Genomic DNA, 19,613 nt, shown 5'->3' with positions numbered 1-19,613 from the left:
GTGATCACCCTAAGATATTTCTTAGGGAGACTGGGAAGAAATTTACAGATAAATATTGGGACCGCTCTGGTATTTTGATGTGGGGATATGAATTCGATAAGAAAATGTGGATCGTAAAGCGAAAGAGCGGACGAGATGAATATTATGAGAAGAAAGTCGACTTTTTTGTCCTGGACAAAAGTTTATCTTTCGGAACTGATCCACGCTCCTTTCCACAATCCAACCAATGAACACATGGCCCAGTCTTTTAAAAAGTTTCTTGAGGATAAAGATAAAAATAACTTTGAAGGCATGAAGACTGCTTCATCGTTTACGAAAACGGCAAAGGGTGTCATTGATCCTTGTACTAACAAAACCATGGTGAATGTTATGTAACCACCCACAAAGCAAGCTAAAAAAATCCTGCTTCCCAAAAGGTTACCAAAAGATACTTTGGATTCAATGCGATTCTGGGTTTATGATAAGGTTACTGCATCAGCAGTGATCAAGCTAAAGAAGAACCAGTATCGCATTATTGATCCCAAAGACTTGTTGAAGTTTTGTGAACGTGATATCCAAACTTTGTCAAACTTTCAAATAATTGTTGAGAATGAATTGTTTGAAGCTGCAACAAAATCCTTCACCGAAATGGTTGCTACCATTATTGAACAGAAGTTGTGGGCTGAGGCATTTGATTAGGCGGACGTGCATCTCGTGGAAAAGCCTTGAAGAGTACTAAAAGCAATAAACCAAGGGGGATATTGTTGGGCTATATTTTGTGGTTTATGCTTTGTTTTGTATGTCATATATGTTCTCGGTTGTAGACCAAAATCACTAGTGGGCTTAGTGTTTTCAGTGGGCTTGTTATCTTTGGGCTGTAGGTTAATTGGTGTATTATAAATATGGTCTATGTATAGCTATTTCAGGTTAATGCATTTTTGGTGAGTTAGAGCATATTCTCGGTTTAAGAATATTTGAATGTACCTGACAATTGACTAATAGAAGTATAGAACTGTGTGCATTCATTTAAACGTGTTCATTGGTTCATCTAATTGCTTGTTTGTTTCGTACAATTGTTTGATTAAGTTTCCGCATTAATTCAAACAATAGCATTGATACTTTGAGAAGATCCAAGTTTTGGGACTTAAAAATTGGATTTGATAATAAGCTTAGAGTATATTGCAGTTAGTTAGATTGCAAAGACAAACTATACGACTAAAAGAAATTCATGAGTGACCTCAGTGTTGTATTCGATCATTGATGGTTCTCTTGAAGTTTCTTGTGAATATAAGGTGATTTTACCTCGTGTTTGGATCCCAAGTTACATAAGATCACATGATAAATACTCAATAAGTAATTTCACGAATGCGAAGAACATCATAATCAAGTGAATCATATAAAGATCTAATGACATTAGACTTGCATGTGTAATTTAGTTTGTTTTAGTTTAGGAACTGATGCAGTACAAGTCTTTATTTGATTTGATGATTATTAAATGTATAACTTAATATCTAATAGAGATCAATCATTTTTATTTAGGATATCAATGTGTTCCATTTTTTCATGTTTAGAATCACTTCCAGAATAATTTATTATTCAAAGTTCCACACTCAGATGTACTCTTGGGAGATAATAGTGAATTAACATTGTCATAGTATTGTTAGATTTTTCATAGAGATGAATAGAGCTAAGTCTTCCGACCAATACTGATGAGTACTTAAAAATGGAGATTTTAAGTATTGGAGTAACTGTTCTTAAAGATTACTTTGTGGATCATGTCATGAGTAAATTATGACGACTATATTTCTTATTCTTCAAATGGAGATGCGTGAGGTTTTCCCCAACGTTTTCCGTAACTGAAAGCTATTTATGGTTTGACTAAATATTGCATAAGGAATAGTCCTGGCCTATGTAGTCAAAGTTTATTTGATCCTTTTGCTAGAAATGGAGAAATAGTATCTTTGGGCCCCTCGATGATTTGGTGCTGACATATAAAGTACTCGACCGAGTCCTAACTGGAATTGATGTGTTCAATTTAGCAGTTAGAAGAAGTCGTCCCAAATCTATGTCGGGACACAAAATCTTGAATTCTGAGATTTACTATTATCCGTGTCTCAAATTAGATATCATGAAGATCAAAGGTATTTGAAGTCACTAGTCTTAGGACTATTTATAGCATTGATGCGATAAGTACAGTCGTTGCATTGGACTACCACTCACTATTGTTCCTAGTAAGTACTGCACAATCATCCTCCTTAATAAATTAAGGTTTTTTTTTTTGACACGTGTCAGTCTCTTATGATTTTTTACACTTGTCATTTTATTATATTTTTAAAATAAATAATATCCGCATGTCAATTTGTAGTTTTTTTTAAATTTTAAATTAAAAAGCCACATAATACATATATATATATATATATATATATATATATATATATATATATATATATTTATATATGTTAAGTATTGAATGTAATTAATAGTTTCTTCATTCCTTATTTTAAATTTTATTTAAAAAAATACTTAATGTTTTTAGTGTTTAATCTTTTATTTAATCAACCCGTGTAATATACGGGTTTTACACCTAGTTTAATTATTAATTCCTAAGTGCAGGTGGGAGCTGATGGAAAAATAGCGCCCATAGCCATAACAAGCCCGATAATATTAATATTAACAGCATTGTCTTTTTTGGGTTACACATAAGAACAAAATAAAGCATATCTGAAAAGATATTTATTTGACGGACTTGTTTTGTTAATTAATTAATACCAAATAAAGGAATATGAAATATTTTAGAATGATTTGAATACCATATATAATTATTATTATATTTGGTGATTATCTATAGGGTTTCAAATCACCTCCTATAAATAAATGGGTCAAATCCCAATTTTAGATGAATAAAAAACTTAGCCTCTTTACTCCAAAATTCAAAAACTTTAAAACCTAGAAAAACTCAAAAGCTCGATACCACGATGGGGTACTTAATATGCCACGATGTGGTGATGATAAGAATCATCGATTTGAGTTTGTTTCATGTTGGTTTGTTCAGATCTGCTAGAGTTTTGCGTCTTTGGTGCTATTACAAGAGAAGAATTCTCATTTGGGTTCTCTAGTCCAATCAATTGGCTCGTCAAAAGAAGAAACCTACAAAAAAAATATAAGGTATGTTTTCTATCTATTGAGTTCTAATAAATTGCATAGATTAATTGAGTTAAGATCCATATGTTTCGAGTATTAGATCAAATTGTTTGTTGTTTCCACTGCCATTTTGTTTGTTGTAATAAGGATCAAAACCCATCAATACATACAAACAACAAACCTATAAGCTACAAAGAGCTTAGCGAGCAACCTGCACAGCATAATATAAATTAGTTATACAACTAAATATATCACCGCTTTCTCAATTTATTCTCATTCCATGGTATCTCAATCACCAAGATCACCTCTACCAATCATTCTCACTTTGTGGTATCTCAATAATCAAGATTACCATGACAATTCCTTATTTTGTGGTATCTCAATCACCAAGATTACCACAAGAATTCCTTTTCATTATGTGGTATCTTCATCACCAAGATTACCATGAAAAATCCTTCTCATTTTGTGGTATCTCAATCACCACGATTACCATAACAAATCCTTTTCATTCTGTGGTATCTCAATCACCAAGATTACCACAACAAATCCTTTTCATTTTGTGGTATCTCAATCACCAAGATTACCACGAAAATTCCTTTTCATTATGTGGTATCATAATTACCAAGATTGTCACTATAAATCTTTCTCACTATGTGGTATCTCATTCACCAAGATTACCATAACAAATCATTCTTACTCCTTGGTATCTCAATCACCAAGATTACCATAACAAATTCTTCTCACTTTGTGGTATCTCATTAACCATAATACTCCACTATATAAATTCTCCATTTCTCAGCCATAAATGGCTATACAAACATTCCACTATTCACATTCAATATAACTAGATTAATTTTATAATCTACATAACTCATTCATAATGCAGCTTAATCAACTCATTATTTCACATAACAATAACCTGATATAATATTCGGTTATATTAGTTTCCTACAACTCTCAGCCATTTCTTAAACATTATAGTTTCTAATTCAATAATCCAAAAATGATAATATTTTCTTTATTACAAAATTAATGCAATATAATAATAAACAAACATCTAGATATATATATATATATATATATATATATATATATATATATATATATATATATATATATATATATATATATATCTAGAAAGAAGTGTGGTTACCCATTTATTTAGTTAGTGAAAACTAACTACCACTTTTGGCTCTAAATCTCCAATTGATCATCTTGATCAATTTCTTTCCAATTACCTATTTACATAACATATAAAGTTCCTCATAACTCATCTTAATCCATTAGGAGCTTAATAACATTCCAATTTTCCAAAATCACATTTTTCTCCCAAATAACCACTTGACAAATCTTTATCAAGAAACTAGTTAAGCTCCACGAATTAAGCTTCCATATGACTTAATTCATAAAGTTCTTAACTCAATTTCACAAGTTGATCATATGCATTATTTAGGGTTTATAACCTTTACTATCACATTTCATGAATTTAACCATGAAAGCATACTATAAATCTTGTAATTAGCTTCCAAACGCTTACAATAACATCATAATCGAGATATTCATAAGCTATTTCGAGTTTTTATCCCAAATTGAACATTTTCCAATAAATCTCAAAGTCTAAATCAAAGAGTAAATCAATACATTTATGTGTTTCTAGAGATTACAACTGGTTTCCCTTGATTCTAGCCTTCTTTAGAGCATTTTATATCTTTAAAATCGTCCCATAAGAGCCCTAGTTTGAGTTGGGATAACTTTGTTCAAAAATAAAGGTTTACCAAATTAAATATGTGTTCTCTATGTGTAACCATGTCGTGGTGGCTATGTGGCTATGTCGTGGTGGCTGTATGACAACAATTCACATTCTAGCTTTAGCCATTTTCCACCCCAACTTCAAACATTTATAACTTTTTCATTTCAAATCCGTTTTTATTAATCTTGATATCCACGCGAAGGTATTAACAAGCCCTAAAATAATATATAATTAATTTTGTCTTAAATCATACATTACTTAATCCATTAAGTCATGGAAAAATCTCAAAACACTATTTTTTCCCATTTCTCCCTTTTCGTTCTAATACACAATTAAGTGACTTAAACCCTTAACCAACATTATAAATCATCCTATAATTTTCTCAAACATATTTTTACAATTTCTCAAGATTAAATCTTCATTATATTGTTATTTTCTCAAAAATGACCAAATTACCCTTTTTGTCAAACTATTCATATAACATGGTATTCTGATTTATTTTGGATCGTTACAATTACTCCCTTTGAAAGATTTGTCATCCTCAGAATTTTTCAGCATCTTATTGATCATATTCTGAGCCTATCACCATTTTTTTAGTTATTTCGAACTTATCATATTTTACAAAATATAACACTCTACTTTGCTATTTTCTTGCATTACAATGCAATATCCAAACTTTCTTTACTAATCCCTGTCCATTCTTACATAGTAATACGTGTAATGAAAAACAAGTGTTACCATATGTATTTTATACAATTTAAGGTGAATTTTACAAAACCACATATCATTGCAGCTTATTCTGGATTAGTCTGGAAAAAAGGTCACTTTCACCCTAGTAAGGTTTCATATCAGGTCTTGGAAAAAATCTGGGACAAAGTAGACACAAGTTCTAAGCTTTAAGAGTTTATAGATCCTAAATCTGATTCCCAATGATTTTTCTAGAATTTTTACAATGCAGGAGCAGAATAGACATTTTACAGAAATTCCCAGCTTGGACTTATTGGGTTAATTTGGCATATTAACCCAATAAGTCATAAAATATAGACTGTAAATCCTGGAAATTAATTTGTTAATAGTAACAATAACTCATTTAGTTAAAAGCCAAAGATAATCACAAATCTTATCTCAAAGTAAAATGCTTTAAAGGTAAAAACAAAATACATTGGCAAGATTATTAAAATGATTCATTTAGGGTTTGGCTAATTTCCAACTTCAAGGCTTGCAAAGATGAAACTACACCACCCATTGCCACCTAAGAGTTGTTGCAACATCTGGTCGAAAGGAAGCCATGGCATTTGGCCATGGTGACTCGTATTGAAGGAAAAAATAAAAAGGAAATCGAGAGGTATACCTTTAAAGTCGATCCTTCTCTTGTTTGACCTCTCAAACTTCTCCTCTTCCTTAGATCGACACCAAGCAACCACTGACTCCTCACCCTCGATCTTGCACTCACTCCCGTTCTTTCTGTTCTGTTTCTCGACTACTCTCAACGCACACACACATACATTTCTAGTTAGGCTTCTAGGGTTTGATTAATTAATTATTTGTGTGTGTATGTGTGTGTATATATATATATATATATATATATATATATATATATATATATATATATATATATATATATATATATATATATATATATATATATATATATATATATATATATATGTATAAACAAAAACATGTTCAGTAAACCCATAACAGCGAGTCTAGTCACAAACTCCTATCAAAACATGGTATTGAATCCAAATTTACGTATTTCACTCCTAACTTTGCCATGATGGCAGTTTGGACCCTCCTCCATAATTTATAATCAAAAAAGGTTTAGAGATGTTCACTTTTGCTACCATCACGTAAAAAAAACTTTAGATTTCTCTTAATTAATTAATTTTTAATTAGTTACAATTACATTTCTTTTATTATTAATTTATTATTATTTATCATTATTAATCATATTAATTTAATTGAATTTATGTCAATATTCCTTTAATAAATAAGTAAATGGAAAATGGAGTGTGACAGATAAGTTAACATTATCTGATTTGATTAATGAAGTTCCTTTACATGGATTAATTTTGAGATACCAGAGTAATCTAAAAGGAATTTGAAGATACGACTTCCTAGTTTTATGCATAAACCGACTTAAGATTTGTACATAATATGAAATTGCAGGTCTTGTTATAGTTAAACAAATCAGTTTCCAACCAACTTCTGAAACTCCGTAATATTGTTAAGAAAAACATTTTTTTTTATCAAAATCTCGATTTGCTACAAAATTATCTTCCAAATACGTCTTGAGAGGTTTACACCTAAGCATACCTAACTCATGTAACAACTCAAGACAATACTTCCTTTTATTAAGACATACCCCAACATTAATATATATATATATATATATATATATATATATATATATATATATATATATATATATATATATATATATATATATATATATATATATATATATATATATAACCTTCATTCCAAGAAAATAACTCAACTTTCCAAAATCTTTGATCAAAAATTGTGTTTTTAGATAATCTTTAACTTTACCAATCTCAGTAATATTATTTCCTGTAAAAATTATATCATCCACATAGACAAGAAATATAATCACAATATTATGTTTATTTCTAACAAACAACGAATAGTCATTTACACTTTGTTGAAACCCAAAACTAAATAAAGAATTACATAATTTTTCATACCGTTTCCTAGGGTCATGCTCTAGCCCATATAAATATTTCACTAATTTATACACATTAATATCATTTTTAGAATGATATCCCCAAGGAAGAGTCATGTATACATCCTCATAAAGATCTACATACAAAAAAAACATTATTTATATCCAATTGATAAATTGGCCAAAAATTATTAATAGAAAGAGAAATTACAACACGAACAATAACAATCTTAGCAACTGATGAAAAAGTTTGCTGATAGTCTATTCCCTATCTCTTATTATAACCTTTATCAACTAATTTTGCTTTATAACGTTCAACTTCCCCATTAGGTTTATATTTTATTTTATATACCCAGTTACTACCAATGGGTTTCTTATTTTTAGGTAAATACGTTATGTCCCAAGTATGATTCCAAGATAGACCTTTTATTTCATCATTCACGCATTTATCCAATTTGGATCCTGAGATGCGTCTTAATAACCTTTTGGTTCAATAGTCTTATAAAGGTTAGAAACAAAACATTTATTCACAATATTCAACCAAGCATAATTAAATGACTTCAATGCCATATTTATGTTTTCCCTCAACGATACAATCACTAAATTTAATAGGCACTAGATACTCCCTTCTATACCTAGAGTACCCTATTAACTGAGCTATACAAGGAAAAGTTTTAGTTTAACTACTTTCCTCAGTTATAAAAGAACTTAGCATAGTCCTACTAGATGAAGCCACATATGCCTCGGTAGTCTGGTTGATGACTTATGTAGTATCAAAGACAATCTCATCTAATGGTTAAGCTACACTAGAATCATCCATCTGGTGGTCAACACTAAGTTCATCAGGATTAATAAAATCATTCATATATTCCAAAATTATTTAAGTCATCATAAGAAAAAGGTCCATTAGATTAAAAGAATTAAAATTTTTAGCAATAGTTGTTGACTTAAGTTTAAACGGAAAAACAAACTCATAGAACTTCACATCCATGGAAACAAAATATAATTTATATCAAGACTCATTAACTTATAACCTTTTTTAGAAGAATAACCCAACAAAACACATTTTCCAACCATTTCAGAAAATTTATCATTATTATTAAGTTTTGTTGCAAAGCATAAACTACCAAACACCCTTAAATGTTCAAATACAGGAACCTTTTTTAAAAACAAATTCATATGGAGATAAGCCATTTAAAATAGATGTTGGCAACCTATTTATCAAAAAAAAAATAGAAGTAAGAACAACTTTTCCCCAATATTTAACAAGAAGGCCATATTGAATTAACAAGGACCTAGCAACATTGATAATATGTATGTGTTTCCTTTCTACCACATCATTTTATTATGGTGTATAAACACAAGAAGTTTGATGAAAAATACCATTAGTTTAAAAAAAATATTTCATTTGATAATTCAAAAACTCAGTTCCATTGTCAGATCGCACAATTTTAATACTAGATTCAAACTGATTTAACAAAATATTAAAGAAGGAAGTAAAACAACTATAAACCTCTTTCTTTCATTTTAAAAGATAAACCCAAGTAGCCCTTGTGAAATAATCCAAAACAGTTAATAACTACCTATAGCCTTCTCTAGTTGACACTCTATAGGGTCCTCAAACATCTAAATGAACCAATTCTCATAACTTAGAATATGTATGATCACTAAGAGAAAAGGATTCATGAGTTTGTTTAGCCTAATGACAGACATCACAAGGAGGCAGGGAAGTATTATCAAAGTGTAGTTTATCTTTTAAGGAGTTTAAAGCCTAATCAGCAGGGTGACCTAGTATTCTATGCCATGTGAGTTTAGAGACACACCACTTAACAAAATTAGCTTTACAAGAACTAATATTTAAGGGAAATTAATCAAGATAATACAATACCCCAAAATCTCGACCATTTTCCACCATCCCCTTGATTGTAAACTTTGGATTTTACAGTTATGTTCATTAAAAACAACTTCACGGTTTGTTTCTTTACACAATTTATGCATAGAAAGCAAGTTCACATTTGCAGTCAGCAACAACAAACACATCAAGTGTTCAAATTTTTGAAAACTGCAAATTTCCAATTTTGTTGATTTTAGGAAAAGAATTATTGGGGTGGTTTATAAGGAGATTCAGTTTAGACACATCCGCAATGTCATGAAGAAGTGGCTCAGATGAAGTCATATATTGTTTTGCACCTGAGTCAACAATCCACTTTTGATGATGAATGGTAGAATTCTAAGAATTAAAAAAAGATGTACATGCCAAATTTGAACTGGCCGGGGAATCATCAGTTACAAAAGACTTCTCATGATAAGACCCAAGAACTTATCGTATTGCTCTCTTGTAAGGTAATGAGCATCACCATTTCTGGTGGATTCTGAAGAAACACTAGAAGTATCACTAGAAGGAACGAATGAGGAATTTATGGAAAATAATTTATTCGGATTGCTTTGACTGCTATTATTATTATATTCATTTCAAGGTTTAAAATCTTTAGGATTACAAATCAATTTATAGCATTTTTCAATAAGATGACCCTTACGACATAATTCTTACACAGTAAATTTTGGTTCCTACCCCTATTTTAATTATAACTTTGATTTTCCTATCATTAAATATGTTATTAAAAGGAATATTAAGTTTTAGACACATTAGAAGAGTACGTAAGAGACCCATTCTTCTGATGATATTCCTCCCTTGAAACACTAGAGAAAGACTCTTTTACATTAGGAAGATGATCCATCAGAAGAATGTGACTTTTTTACTTGCTTAAAATAGTCATCAAGACCACTTAAAAACTACATTAACTTCATAAGTTTTGCATGATCATTGCATTTAGTAGCAGTCTCACAAGTACATTTAGTGAGGTTTGTAAGATCATCAAATTCCTTCCAGAGAGTGTCTAATTTATTAAATTATTGAGATGGAGAATATCCTTTTTGATTAAGTGAATTAATATGTTGATGAATGTTGAAGACAACAGATCCATCAACCTTATTAAGAGTTTCGAAAAGCTCATTCCAAATTTCTTGAGCAAACTCAAAATAGGCATGACTAGAATAAATCGATTTAGATAAGGATCCCAGAATCCATGAGCAAACAACAAGATTGACACGTTCCCATTTTAATGATTTAAGATTATTATCATAATCCTTTTTAACTGGACCATCCATAAAACCTAGTTTATTTCTACGCTTAAGACTTGTAGTCATAGAACTATGCCAAACATGAAAGTTTTTAGTCCCAGTTAGTTTAAAATTTACAATCATAGTTATAGTATTATTTGATGGATGTATATATAAATGATCATCATAGGTTGGAGGATCCATTTTAGTTCCAATATTAGACTCACCGGTTGGAGGTGGTCCAACCATTTTACAAACATATCAACAAAAATCGGATAGGAGCATATAGAGAAACCAGGTAAGGTACACACAAGAAAACACAGACAACTATGACACCTATACGTCTAGACAATGACCACAATATGTTAGGGCCAAAGACAAGTAGTCATAGAGTCAAAGAAAAACAACAAGAAATGATAAAGAAGTAATTGGTATACTCAAGACAACCTGGATCCCCCACATCTACAACTAAAAAAGATATAGAAGGGAAAAAAACACTCACAAAGATACAATAGAAACTTTTGAGAAGATAAGTGCAAGATTGTCGACTCCCTTTATTTTATTCCCTATTAGAGTTAATTGGTGATGAAACATGTTCTCTAGAGGGCTATTTTAGAATATATATATAGGGATTGGTCGATCAATGACCGAAATCAAATATCCACTCCATAGATAGTGAATCAACAAATTTGCAAAGATTACACAAAGAACTTTGCAGTAACTAGATGTTGGGTTTTATAGGTTATAACAAACATGTACAATGCTAAAAATCACTTAAAATTAAGAAGGGTACATGCAACCTATAAGAATCTACGTCTTCACAAAATATGGCAACATACTTTGAATATAATGTAACCTAAAGGATACCTATTAACATTGAAATTCAAGAGTAGGGTTATATACCTTTTGATTTATTATAGCAAATAAATCACTTCAATTATTTCTTTTTAAGAGCTTGGGAGGCTAGCACCAAAACTATGATGCCTCTAATGGTTTGTACCCAAACCCTAGAACAAGAGGGCTATTAAGAAGAGAGGAGGGTGAGAATTTTGGCTATGCTTCTAAAGGATCAAGTGGTTGAAAAAAGGAGACCCTAAGGCCCTATTTGTACCAGCTTAGGAAACCCTAGTTTAAACATATAATACTATTATTTCAAATCCGGGTGGTTATATAGTTTCATTCTCATCAGGAGGCTTCCATAAACCCTATCAAAGGGTCTCCAAAACCGTCCCCTATAGGAAGGTTTTGGAACATCTCCTTTGTTCTACTATTGAACAAATATAACTTAGTCATTGCACTCTCAATTAATTCTCATTAATCCTAAAATTAATTCTAATTAATTTAAGATTAATTCTTAATTAATTATTTTCATTTCAAATCAATATTAATCACATAATATATTAACATATTATTTATTGAAATTCATTAATCTCATAATAAATCAGTAAATCATTCTCTCTCTACAAATTCTAGTCTAACCAAGTTCTAGTTATGAGGGCAAACCAAAAACGACTTTGATTCCAGTTACAAGTATATACTAATTTAGTTATGATTTTAGACATCTTAATCTAACACTAGAAAATTAAGAGATAGAAGCAGATAACGTTTTGATTTAGGGAATAATAACTCAAAAACCCTAGATCAAAACCCTAGATTTTCACAGACCACATCAATAATCTAGATATTTTCATAAAAAAAATATAGATCGACGTATTCTATGGATATCTATAAGGATTTAAACACAAAAAAGGAAATGAAATATACCTTTCGAGTCAAACGAACAATTGGAACGCCGTCGAGTGTTAGAAAAGTGAATCGGGGCCCTCTAGCTTTGATACCATGTAAAGAAACTTATAAAAACTCAACATAAAATTTACAACTTCAACTTTTCCTTAATAATGAGAAACTAGTTCGTTATACATGACCATTAAAGCTCTAACCTCACTATAGAACACCTAACCTTCTCTCAATACAAATCACTCATAAACTATGAACATATAAACAATATGAAGAAACCCTAGAAAGGGAAAACCCTAATTTAAACGATAAAAGATACAAAGTGTGAGTGAAACACTAAAATGACTCGAATGAGCTACACTTCACATCTGCACTCCTTAAGTATTTGGTTCACTAATTCGACCCATTTAGCAAAAGATATGTGTGCCCAAAATAACCAGTTTGATATTTATTACTCCACGGTCCACAATATTTCACAAACAACAAAATATACCCTTGAAACAACTTACCTAACAGAACAACCACTTACACACTTACCATATCAACCCTTCAAAATAAACACATAAACAAAAGCATTCTGAAACCTAAATATTATTATGTTAAGTTTGAAAATTTTAAATGATTGAGATATTTCAACAAATATGCAATGTTTTTATGGAATAGATTCTACCCGTTTATATATTAGATATTGTATATTGTCAACTAATCCAATTCAATTAGCATTAGTCAATTGAACCGAGCCAGTCTGAAACAACCCAAAAATACCACCCAAAATTTTCGATTTTTATTATAACAAAACCACGAGACTGAGTATCACATAATAAAACCATATGTTGCGTGTTTCGAAAACCATAATAAAATACTGTGAGAAAAACTGTATCACAACTGTTATCCAAACATATCAAGAAAACTAAATCAACTCCCAGGACAAAACTTAAGCTGTGGTGTGTGCGATGCCATCATCCCGAGCTCTTCCCTTTGCTTGCGGAAGTACCTGAAACCAAAACTGAAACTGTAAGCACGAAGCTTAGTGAGCTCCCCCAAACTACCACATACCACACAAACATATAAAGCACATACTGGGCCTTGCCCACTGCATCGGACCGAAGTCCGGCTAACCGGGGCCTTGCCCCCCCTACATCGGACCGAAGTCCGAAGCTGACTGGGACCTTCGTCCCCTACATCGAACCGAGTCCGAAGCTGACAAGGACATCAGACCGAAGTCCGAAGCTAACTGAGACATCGGACCGAAGTCCGAAGCTGACTGGGACCTACGTCCCCTACATCGGACCGGAGTCCGAAGCTGACTGGACCTCTGTCCCCCACATCGGACCGGAGTCCGAAGCTGACTGAACATAGCATAAACATATCAACTGGCATAAACACATATATCCTGTCTGAACCACGAAGGCATCAAACATACTAACTACTACATCGGATCGAGGTCCGAAGCTGACTGCTAGCTAAACGGGCCGGCATTATGGCCTTAGACCCGTTACTACTGGAAGGAAACTCACCTCGTGAACTGGCAGCAGTGCGAATGGCTCTGGAAACTAACTGCTGCTGCTCCGGTATCTCCCTGGCTACAAATCCATAAACACACTCAATCAAATGCTAAACACTACACTGGGGTAAAATGACTCTTTTGCCCTTGGTCAAAGTCAGCCCACAGTTGACCTGACTCGCCGAGTTGGGCCGCCAACTCGCCGAGTCTCTAGTCTCATATCACAACCCCACTCGTGGCTACTCGTCGAGTATGGCATCGACTCGACGAGTACCCTCTCGATTCAAGAACTCAGACAATTTGCATCCGACTCGCCGAGTCATATGAACAACTCGACGAGTTGTTCTTGAGCTTAAGAAGATTGCCTTGGACTCGCCGAGTTGTATGAACAACTCGTCGAGTCCCTCCATTACTGAGTCTGCCCTTCAACTCACCGAGTCCACTCTACTACTCACGGCTTCCACTTGACAACACTCAAAAAGGGGAAAAACGGGACTCGCGACCTGACTCGCCGAGTCGTTCTTTCGACTCGCCGAGTCACATCCATGCAACTACTCTAAACTCGATTCTGCTTGAATCCAGCGCATACAAATGATAGATCTGAGTCCAATAAGCTGATCCACCACGTAAAGTTTCCAACTTTACGTGTACATACACATGAAAAAGGAGATATAGGCTAAAAAAGACACTTAGAAGAGTAGATCTAGGGTTCTTATGCAAGGCATCTCCAAAAAGGCAACAGATCCGGGCTCTACAACTCCTAAATGAACAGATCTAGGGATATCTCATCCCATAAAGGCATCCATACAACTATAGGGCTTAGAAAATGCATCAAACTAGCCCTAGAAGAGTTCTAATGAAGATCTAAAGCATAAAACAGAAGGAATCCGAGAAATACCTCAATGAACTTTGATTTTGCCCTTGGATCTTTGCTCCACACCTCTTCTCCTTGCTCCTTTCTTCTTCTTCTTCTTCAAGCCTTCAAAATCCACACAAAAGCACTTAAAACAAATAAGGGATGGATTAGGGTTTTCTCACAGCTCTCTGAGGGTGAAGGAGGCGAGTTTGGGGCACAAAGCATTGCTTAAATAGTGATCAACCCGGGGATTTAGGGTTTCTTCCAGACAGGCAGACTCGCCGAGTCCCGAATATGGACTCACCGAGTCGCCTACTAACACGTGCTCGAAAACTCGACCCTACTCGATGAATCAGACCATAGACTCGCCGAGTCCCACAATAAAACTTTTAAATAAATGCCACGGGGTCAACATACCAGAGACGGGGCGTTACATAGTCTAACTAAACATTAGATTGGATCATTTTATCTATTGGATATTTTACTTCGGTTTTTCAACATATCCAGCTGGATCCATCCAATAAAATCTAATCTAAATTTTATTTAAATTTATAGCAAATTACAAGTTACAAGAAAACCTTTTGTATAATTTCATTAAAACCAAAATACAATAACAATTAGTACTATTAAAAGTTTAACTTTCAAAGTTCCAATCGAAATACAATACCAATGCATAGATGGATATCTGATTTCATGATAATTCGATCCTATAATAGTTGCGTAATACATAGATAATAATTTGATATATGTGCTCATAATTGGACATTATTTGGATGATAATTCGATATATCTAGTTTGATGATAATTGGATATCCAATTGGATACAATCTTTTTTATTCATTATTGGATCTAGATGGTTGCCTTGTTTAAGAAGCTTGCTTGGTGAGCAAGTTTGACATTATGGTTTGCCTATATAAGGGAAGCATTTTGGTGCCTCTTTCTTCCCGCCCTTAAGAGCCATGAAATTGCTTCCCCCTAACTTGTATTTCAAAAAATCATAGCCTCCACAAGCAAGAGTTTTGGTTTCTTTTTCTCTAAGAAATCGTAAAAGACAATGAGGACGAAGAAGACAATTTTCTTCTTGTTGTCTTCCTTATTATTATTGACTTTCTTCCTCTTGTTGACTTTCTCTTTTGGCCACTGATGTGGCCGAATGCCCATATTTTTCAAGTCTTCTCTTTCCTCTTTTTTGTCTTTGGTTTTTTCATTCATCAATGCAGTATGTACAAAACTCCCATTCACATTTTTCTCCACATGCATAAAATCTATATTGTGTTTTAGCTCGAGGGAAGACCAATACTCAAGCTCAAAAAAGATACTACGCTTCGTCTAATTCAACTCTTTTTTTCTTGTTTCATCGTTGCACTTTCTTGTTGCACCCCCGTGCTCAGGATGTTTCCCTGGAATACGATTAGGGAGACAAGCCAATTGCTTTAATATAGTTGTATTGCTAAATCGTCTTGGATGTGGCCTTCTCTCAGGTTGGCCATTAAACAATAAACTTTTCCTCCACTTACGGTTCATATGCAAGAATCGTCTATGACCAACATAAGACATCTTGTTGGTGACATGAATGGAAGATGTGTCTGCGTTACAAGTAGGGCATGCTAAATAACCTTGACCACTCCATCCAGACAAACTTCCACGCGCTAGAAAATCATTGATAGTCCATAACAACATCGCACGCATGTTGAATACGGTGTTGGTTGACGCATCTCTCATTTGGACTCCTTCAGCCCACAACATTTTCAACACATCCACCAAAGGCCTCAAGAAAACATCAATGTCCTTTGAGGGTGATTTACGGCCAGGAATCAACAAAGTTAGCATGAAAGAAGACTCTTTCATACATATCCATGGTGGTGTATTGTAGGTAGTTAATATAACCGGCCAAGTACTATAAGTACTATTAAAGTTGCTGAATGGATTAAAGCCATCAGCAGCCAAACCTAGACGAACATTTCTAGGTTCTTTAGCAAACTCTGGATATCTTTGATCAAAATCTTGTCATGACTTCCCATCAACTGGATAATACATCATACCATCTATTGAGCGTCCAGTATTATGCCAACTCATATCTTTAGCTGTGAATCTGGAGCTATACATTCGTCGATGTCTTGGAGTCAAACGAAAGTATCACAACACTTTTTGTGGTACTTTCTTCCCCTTTGTAGTTGTGTCCACCCATCTACTCTCCTTACAAATCGGGCAATTCTGCATGGAATCGTTCTCCTTCCAAAACAAATCACAATCATTTTTGCAAGCGTGGATCGATTGATATCCTAACCCTATCTTTCTCAACTTCTTTTTAGCTTCATAGTGTGAAGCTGGAATCTTGCTCTTAGGGAAAGCAGCTCTTAGTAACTCTACAAGTTGATCAAACGAACTATTTGTCCATCTATTGATCACTTTAATATGCAACAACTTTTCCAAAAAGTTTAAGGCAGACATATCGTTACATTCAGGGTATAACTTGGTATTGAGCTCCTCAAACAAATCATCAAATTCCGGGTCTATACCTCGTCCCTCCTCATCTATATTTTCTTCATTTGTAGTTTGTTCCGCCATAACATCACCAATTACATCAAACATCTCATTACTTGTGGGTGTGTTTGTTCTTGGAGTCGAATTGTAGCTTAAATCCGAAGAACCGACATGTTTCTCACCGTGATAAATCCACGTAGTATATGTTTCTAGATACCCAATGTCATGTAAGTGGGCATAAACCGTAGGCAAAACATGTCGATATGAATTCACACACGTTTTACACGGGCAACGCACTTTGCCTTTAGAGTTAACATGTTTCTCAGCAATCTTCATAAAGTTTTTAAGACCTTCCAAGTATTTTAAAGACATTCGGTTCTCTCTAATCCAACTCTTATCGATCGTCATCACTGTTTCACTTTTAAAAATTATATTATATATATAGTTATCGAAAGTTAGATTGTATTTGTGCTAGATAAATAAATATATACTCGAGAACGGATAGAGTATTCACAAGTATATAAAAAAATGTATACTCGAGAAGTAAAAATCAAATTGATTGGATAGAGTATTCACAATGGTTATGAAGAAGAAACTTAAACTAAAAATCAACGATTCAACATGTTTTAATAAGAAAATCATATTAATTTGATTTTATATTTAATTTAATTAACTTTAATATTAATATTAATTTGATTTTAAAACTAATTTAATTTGATTTTAATTAATTCACCTTTACTTCATAATTATTTTAAAATTACTAAAAGTATGTTGCTATTAATAACCTAATTAATCTAAAGCCATAATGACCAAGTCACTAACAAAATTAAACACTTTGAAACCATATTAAACACTTTACAATACAAACAATAGTATCTAATTACATCAAATAACTCAAGATAATATTTTTTAAGGTAATGTTTCTAACTTAACATAATGTATACATGAAGTTTGTTTGCTAGTTCTATAAGGTTGCACATAAACTCAATTTGTAAAGATCTTATAGCCTTCTATCATCACTTTTACTTGTAGATAAGTAAAATATATAACATTGTATGCACATAGAAAGCAAAATATGGCCAATATATAACATTATATGCACTTAGAAAGCAAAAAAGCAAAATGTGGCCTTATACCCTGTTTTCACATATTTAACATTTAGACATTTAAGATTTATGCAACATTATGGTGCATAAACAAATGCATATACATATCATGGTTTATTGAAAAAAAATCGTCACTGTGGTATAGCGTAAACAGGAAAAGAACTCAACAAACTAACCTCAAAATCGGTATTAGAGATTGGTCAATCACCGGAAATCCTTTTCTATGGAGCAGTTGAACCTTGATGGCCAATAGAGAAACGGGGTTGTGATTTAGGGCTCCAAATTATTACAAATCAAGCACCAAGCTATTACAAATTAAGAAGCAATGAAGGACCAAAACACTTACCTTTATGGTGGCCGGTGAACTCGAGTGCTGGAACGCCCTGCGATCGCCGACAAGCTTGAGAGAAAAATGGAGTTGGTCTCGACTGCAAACAGAAAGCTGAAAGGGGTTTTTGTTACAGGGAAACACTATACAGACGACATGTCATTTGTATAGGTACCCAAATACGTCGTCGTTTTGTTTCACGTGATTAATAAATAAAGAAAATTAAAAAAAATATTTCACGCGGATCGGTCACACCTTTCCAGACGACATGTCGTCTCTATAGCACAAGAAACAACATCGTTTTCCAGTTTCTACAACAAGGATAATAAATGCAACAAGGATAATAAATAAATCGAAATTAATTTTAAATCATCCTATACCGACGACATGTCGTCAGCATAGGATGACAAAAACGGTGGCGTTTTGACTTCCTGCTACAAGGAATTAAAGTAAATCGAAATTATTTTTTTAAATCCTTTTTCAGAGGACATTTCATCTGTAAAAATTTTCGATATACCACCAACAATTCCACGTTTTCTGCCGAGTTTATACAGACGACTTGTCGTCTTTATAGCTCTTCTGGTCAAAGGCAGATAGTCAACGTTTGAAAACCCTGACGACATGTCGTCTGTATAGGTCGACTTTTGCCGACGACATGTGTCGTCTGGATAGGAGTCGTCTGCATAGCTCTCTATTCTTGCAGTGGTATGATTGTGATAAAGAGGTTCTGATTTTGATCATTATGTTTTCTTCTTTCTTATTGAAAAGGTAAACACACAAACCCCTTATATTTTAGATTTTTTGCTTGAATTTATGAACATAAATCTAATATATTGATTATGATTTGTTTAAATTTATCTTTTTGTTTGTTTTATTTTGTAAAATTCGAATAAGTATCACGATCCAACACATTTACCTT

The sequence above is a fragment of the Lactuca sativa genome, chromosome 5, assembly GCF_002870075.4.
Source record: "Lactuca sativa cultivar Salinas chromosome 5, Lsat_Salinas_v11, whole genome shotgun sequence".
NCBI classification, from domain to species: domain Eukaryota; kingdom Viridiplantae; phylum Streptophyta; class Magnoliopsida; order Asterales; family Asteraceae; genus Lactuca; species Lactuca sativa.
The sequence above is the reverse complement of the archived record's forward strand: the minus strand, read 5'-3'. Positions refer to the sequence as shown.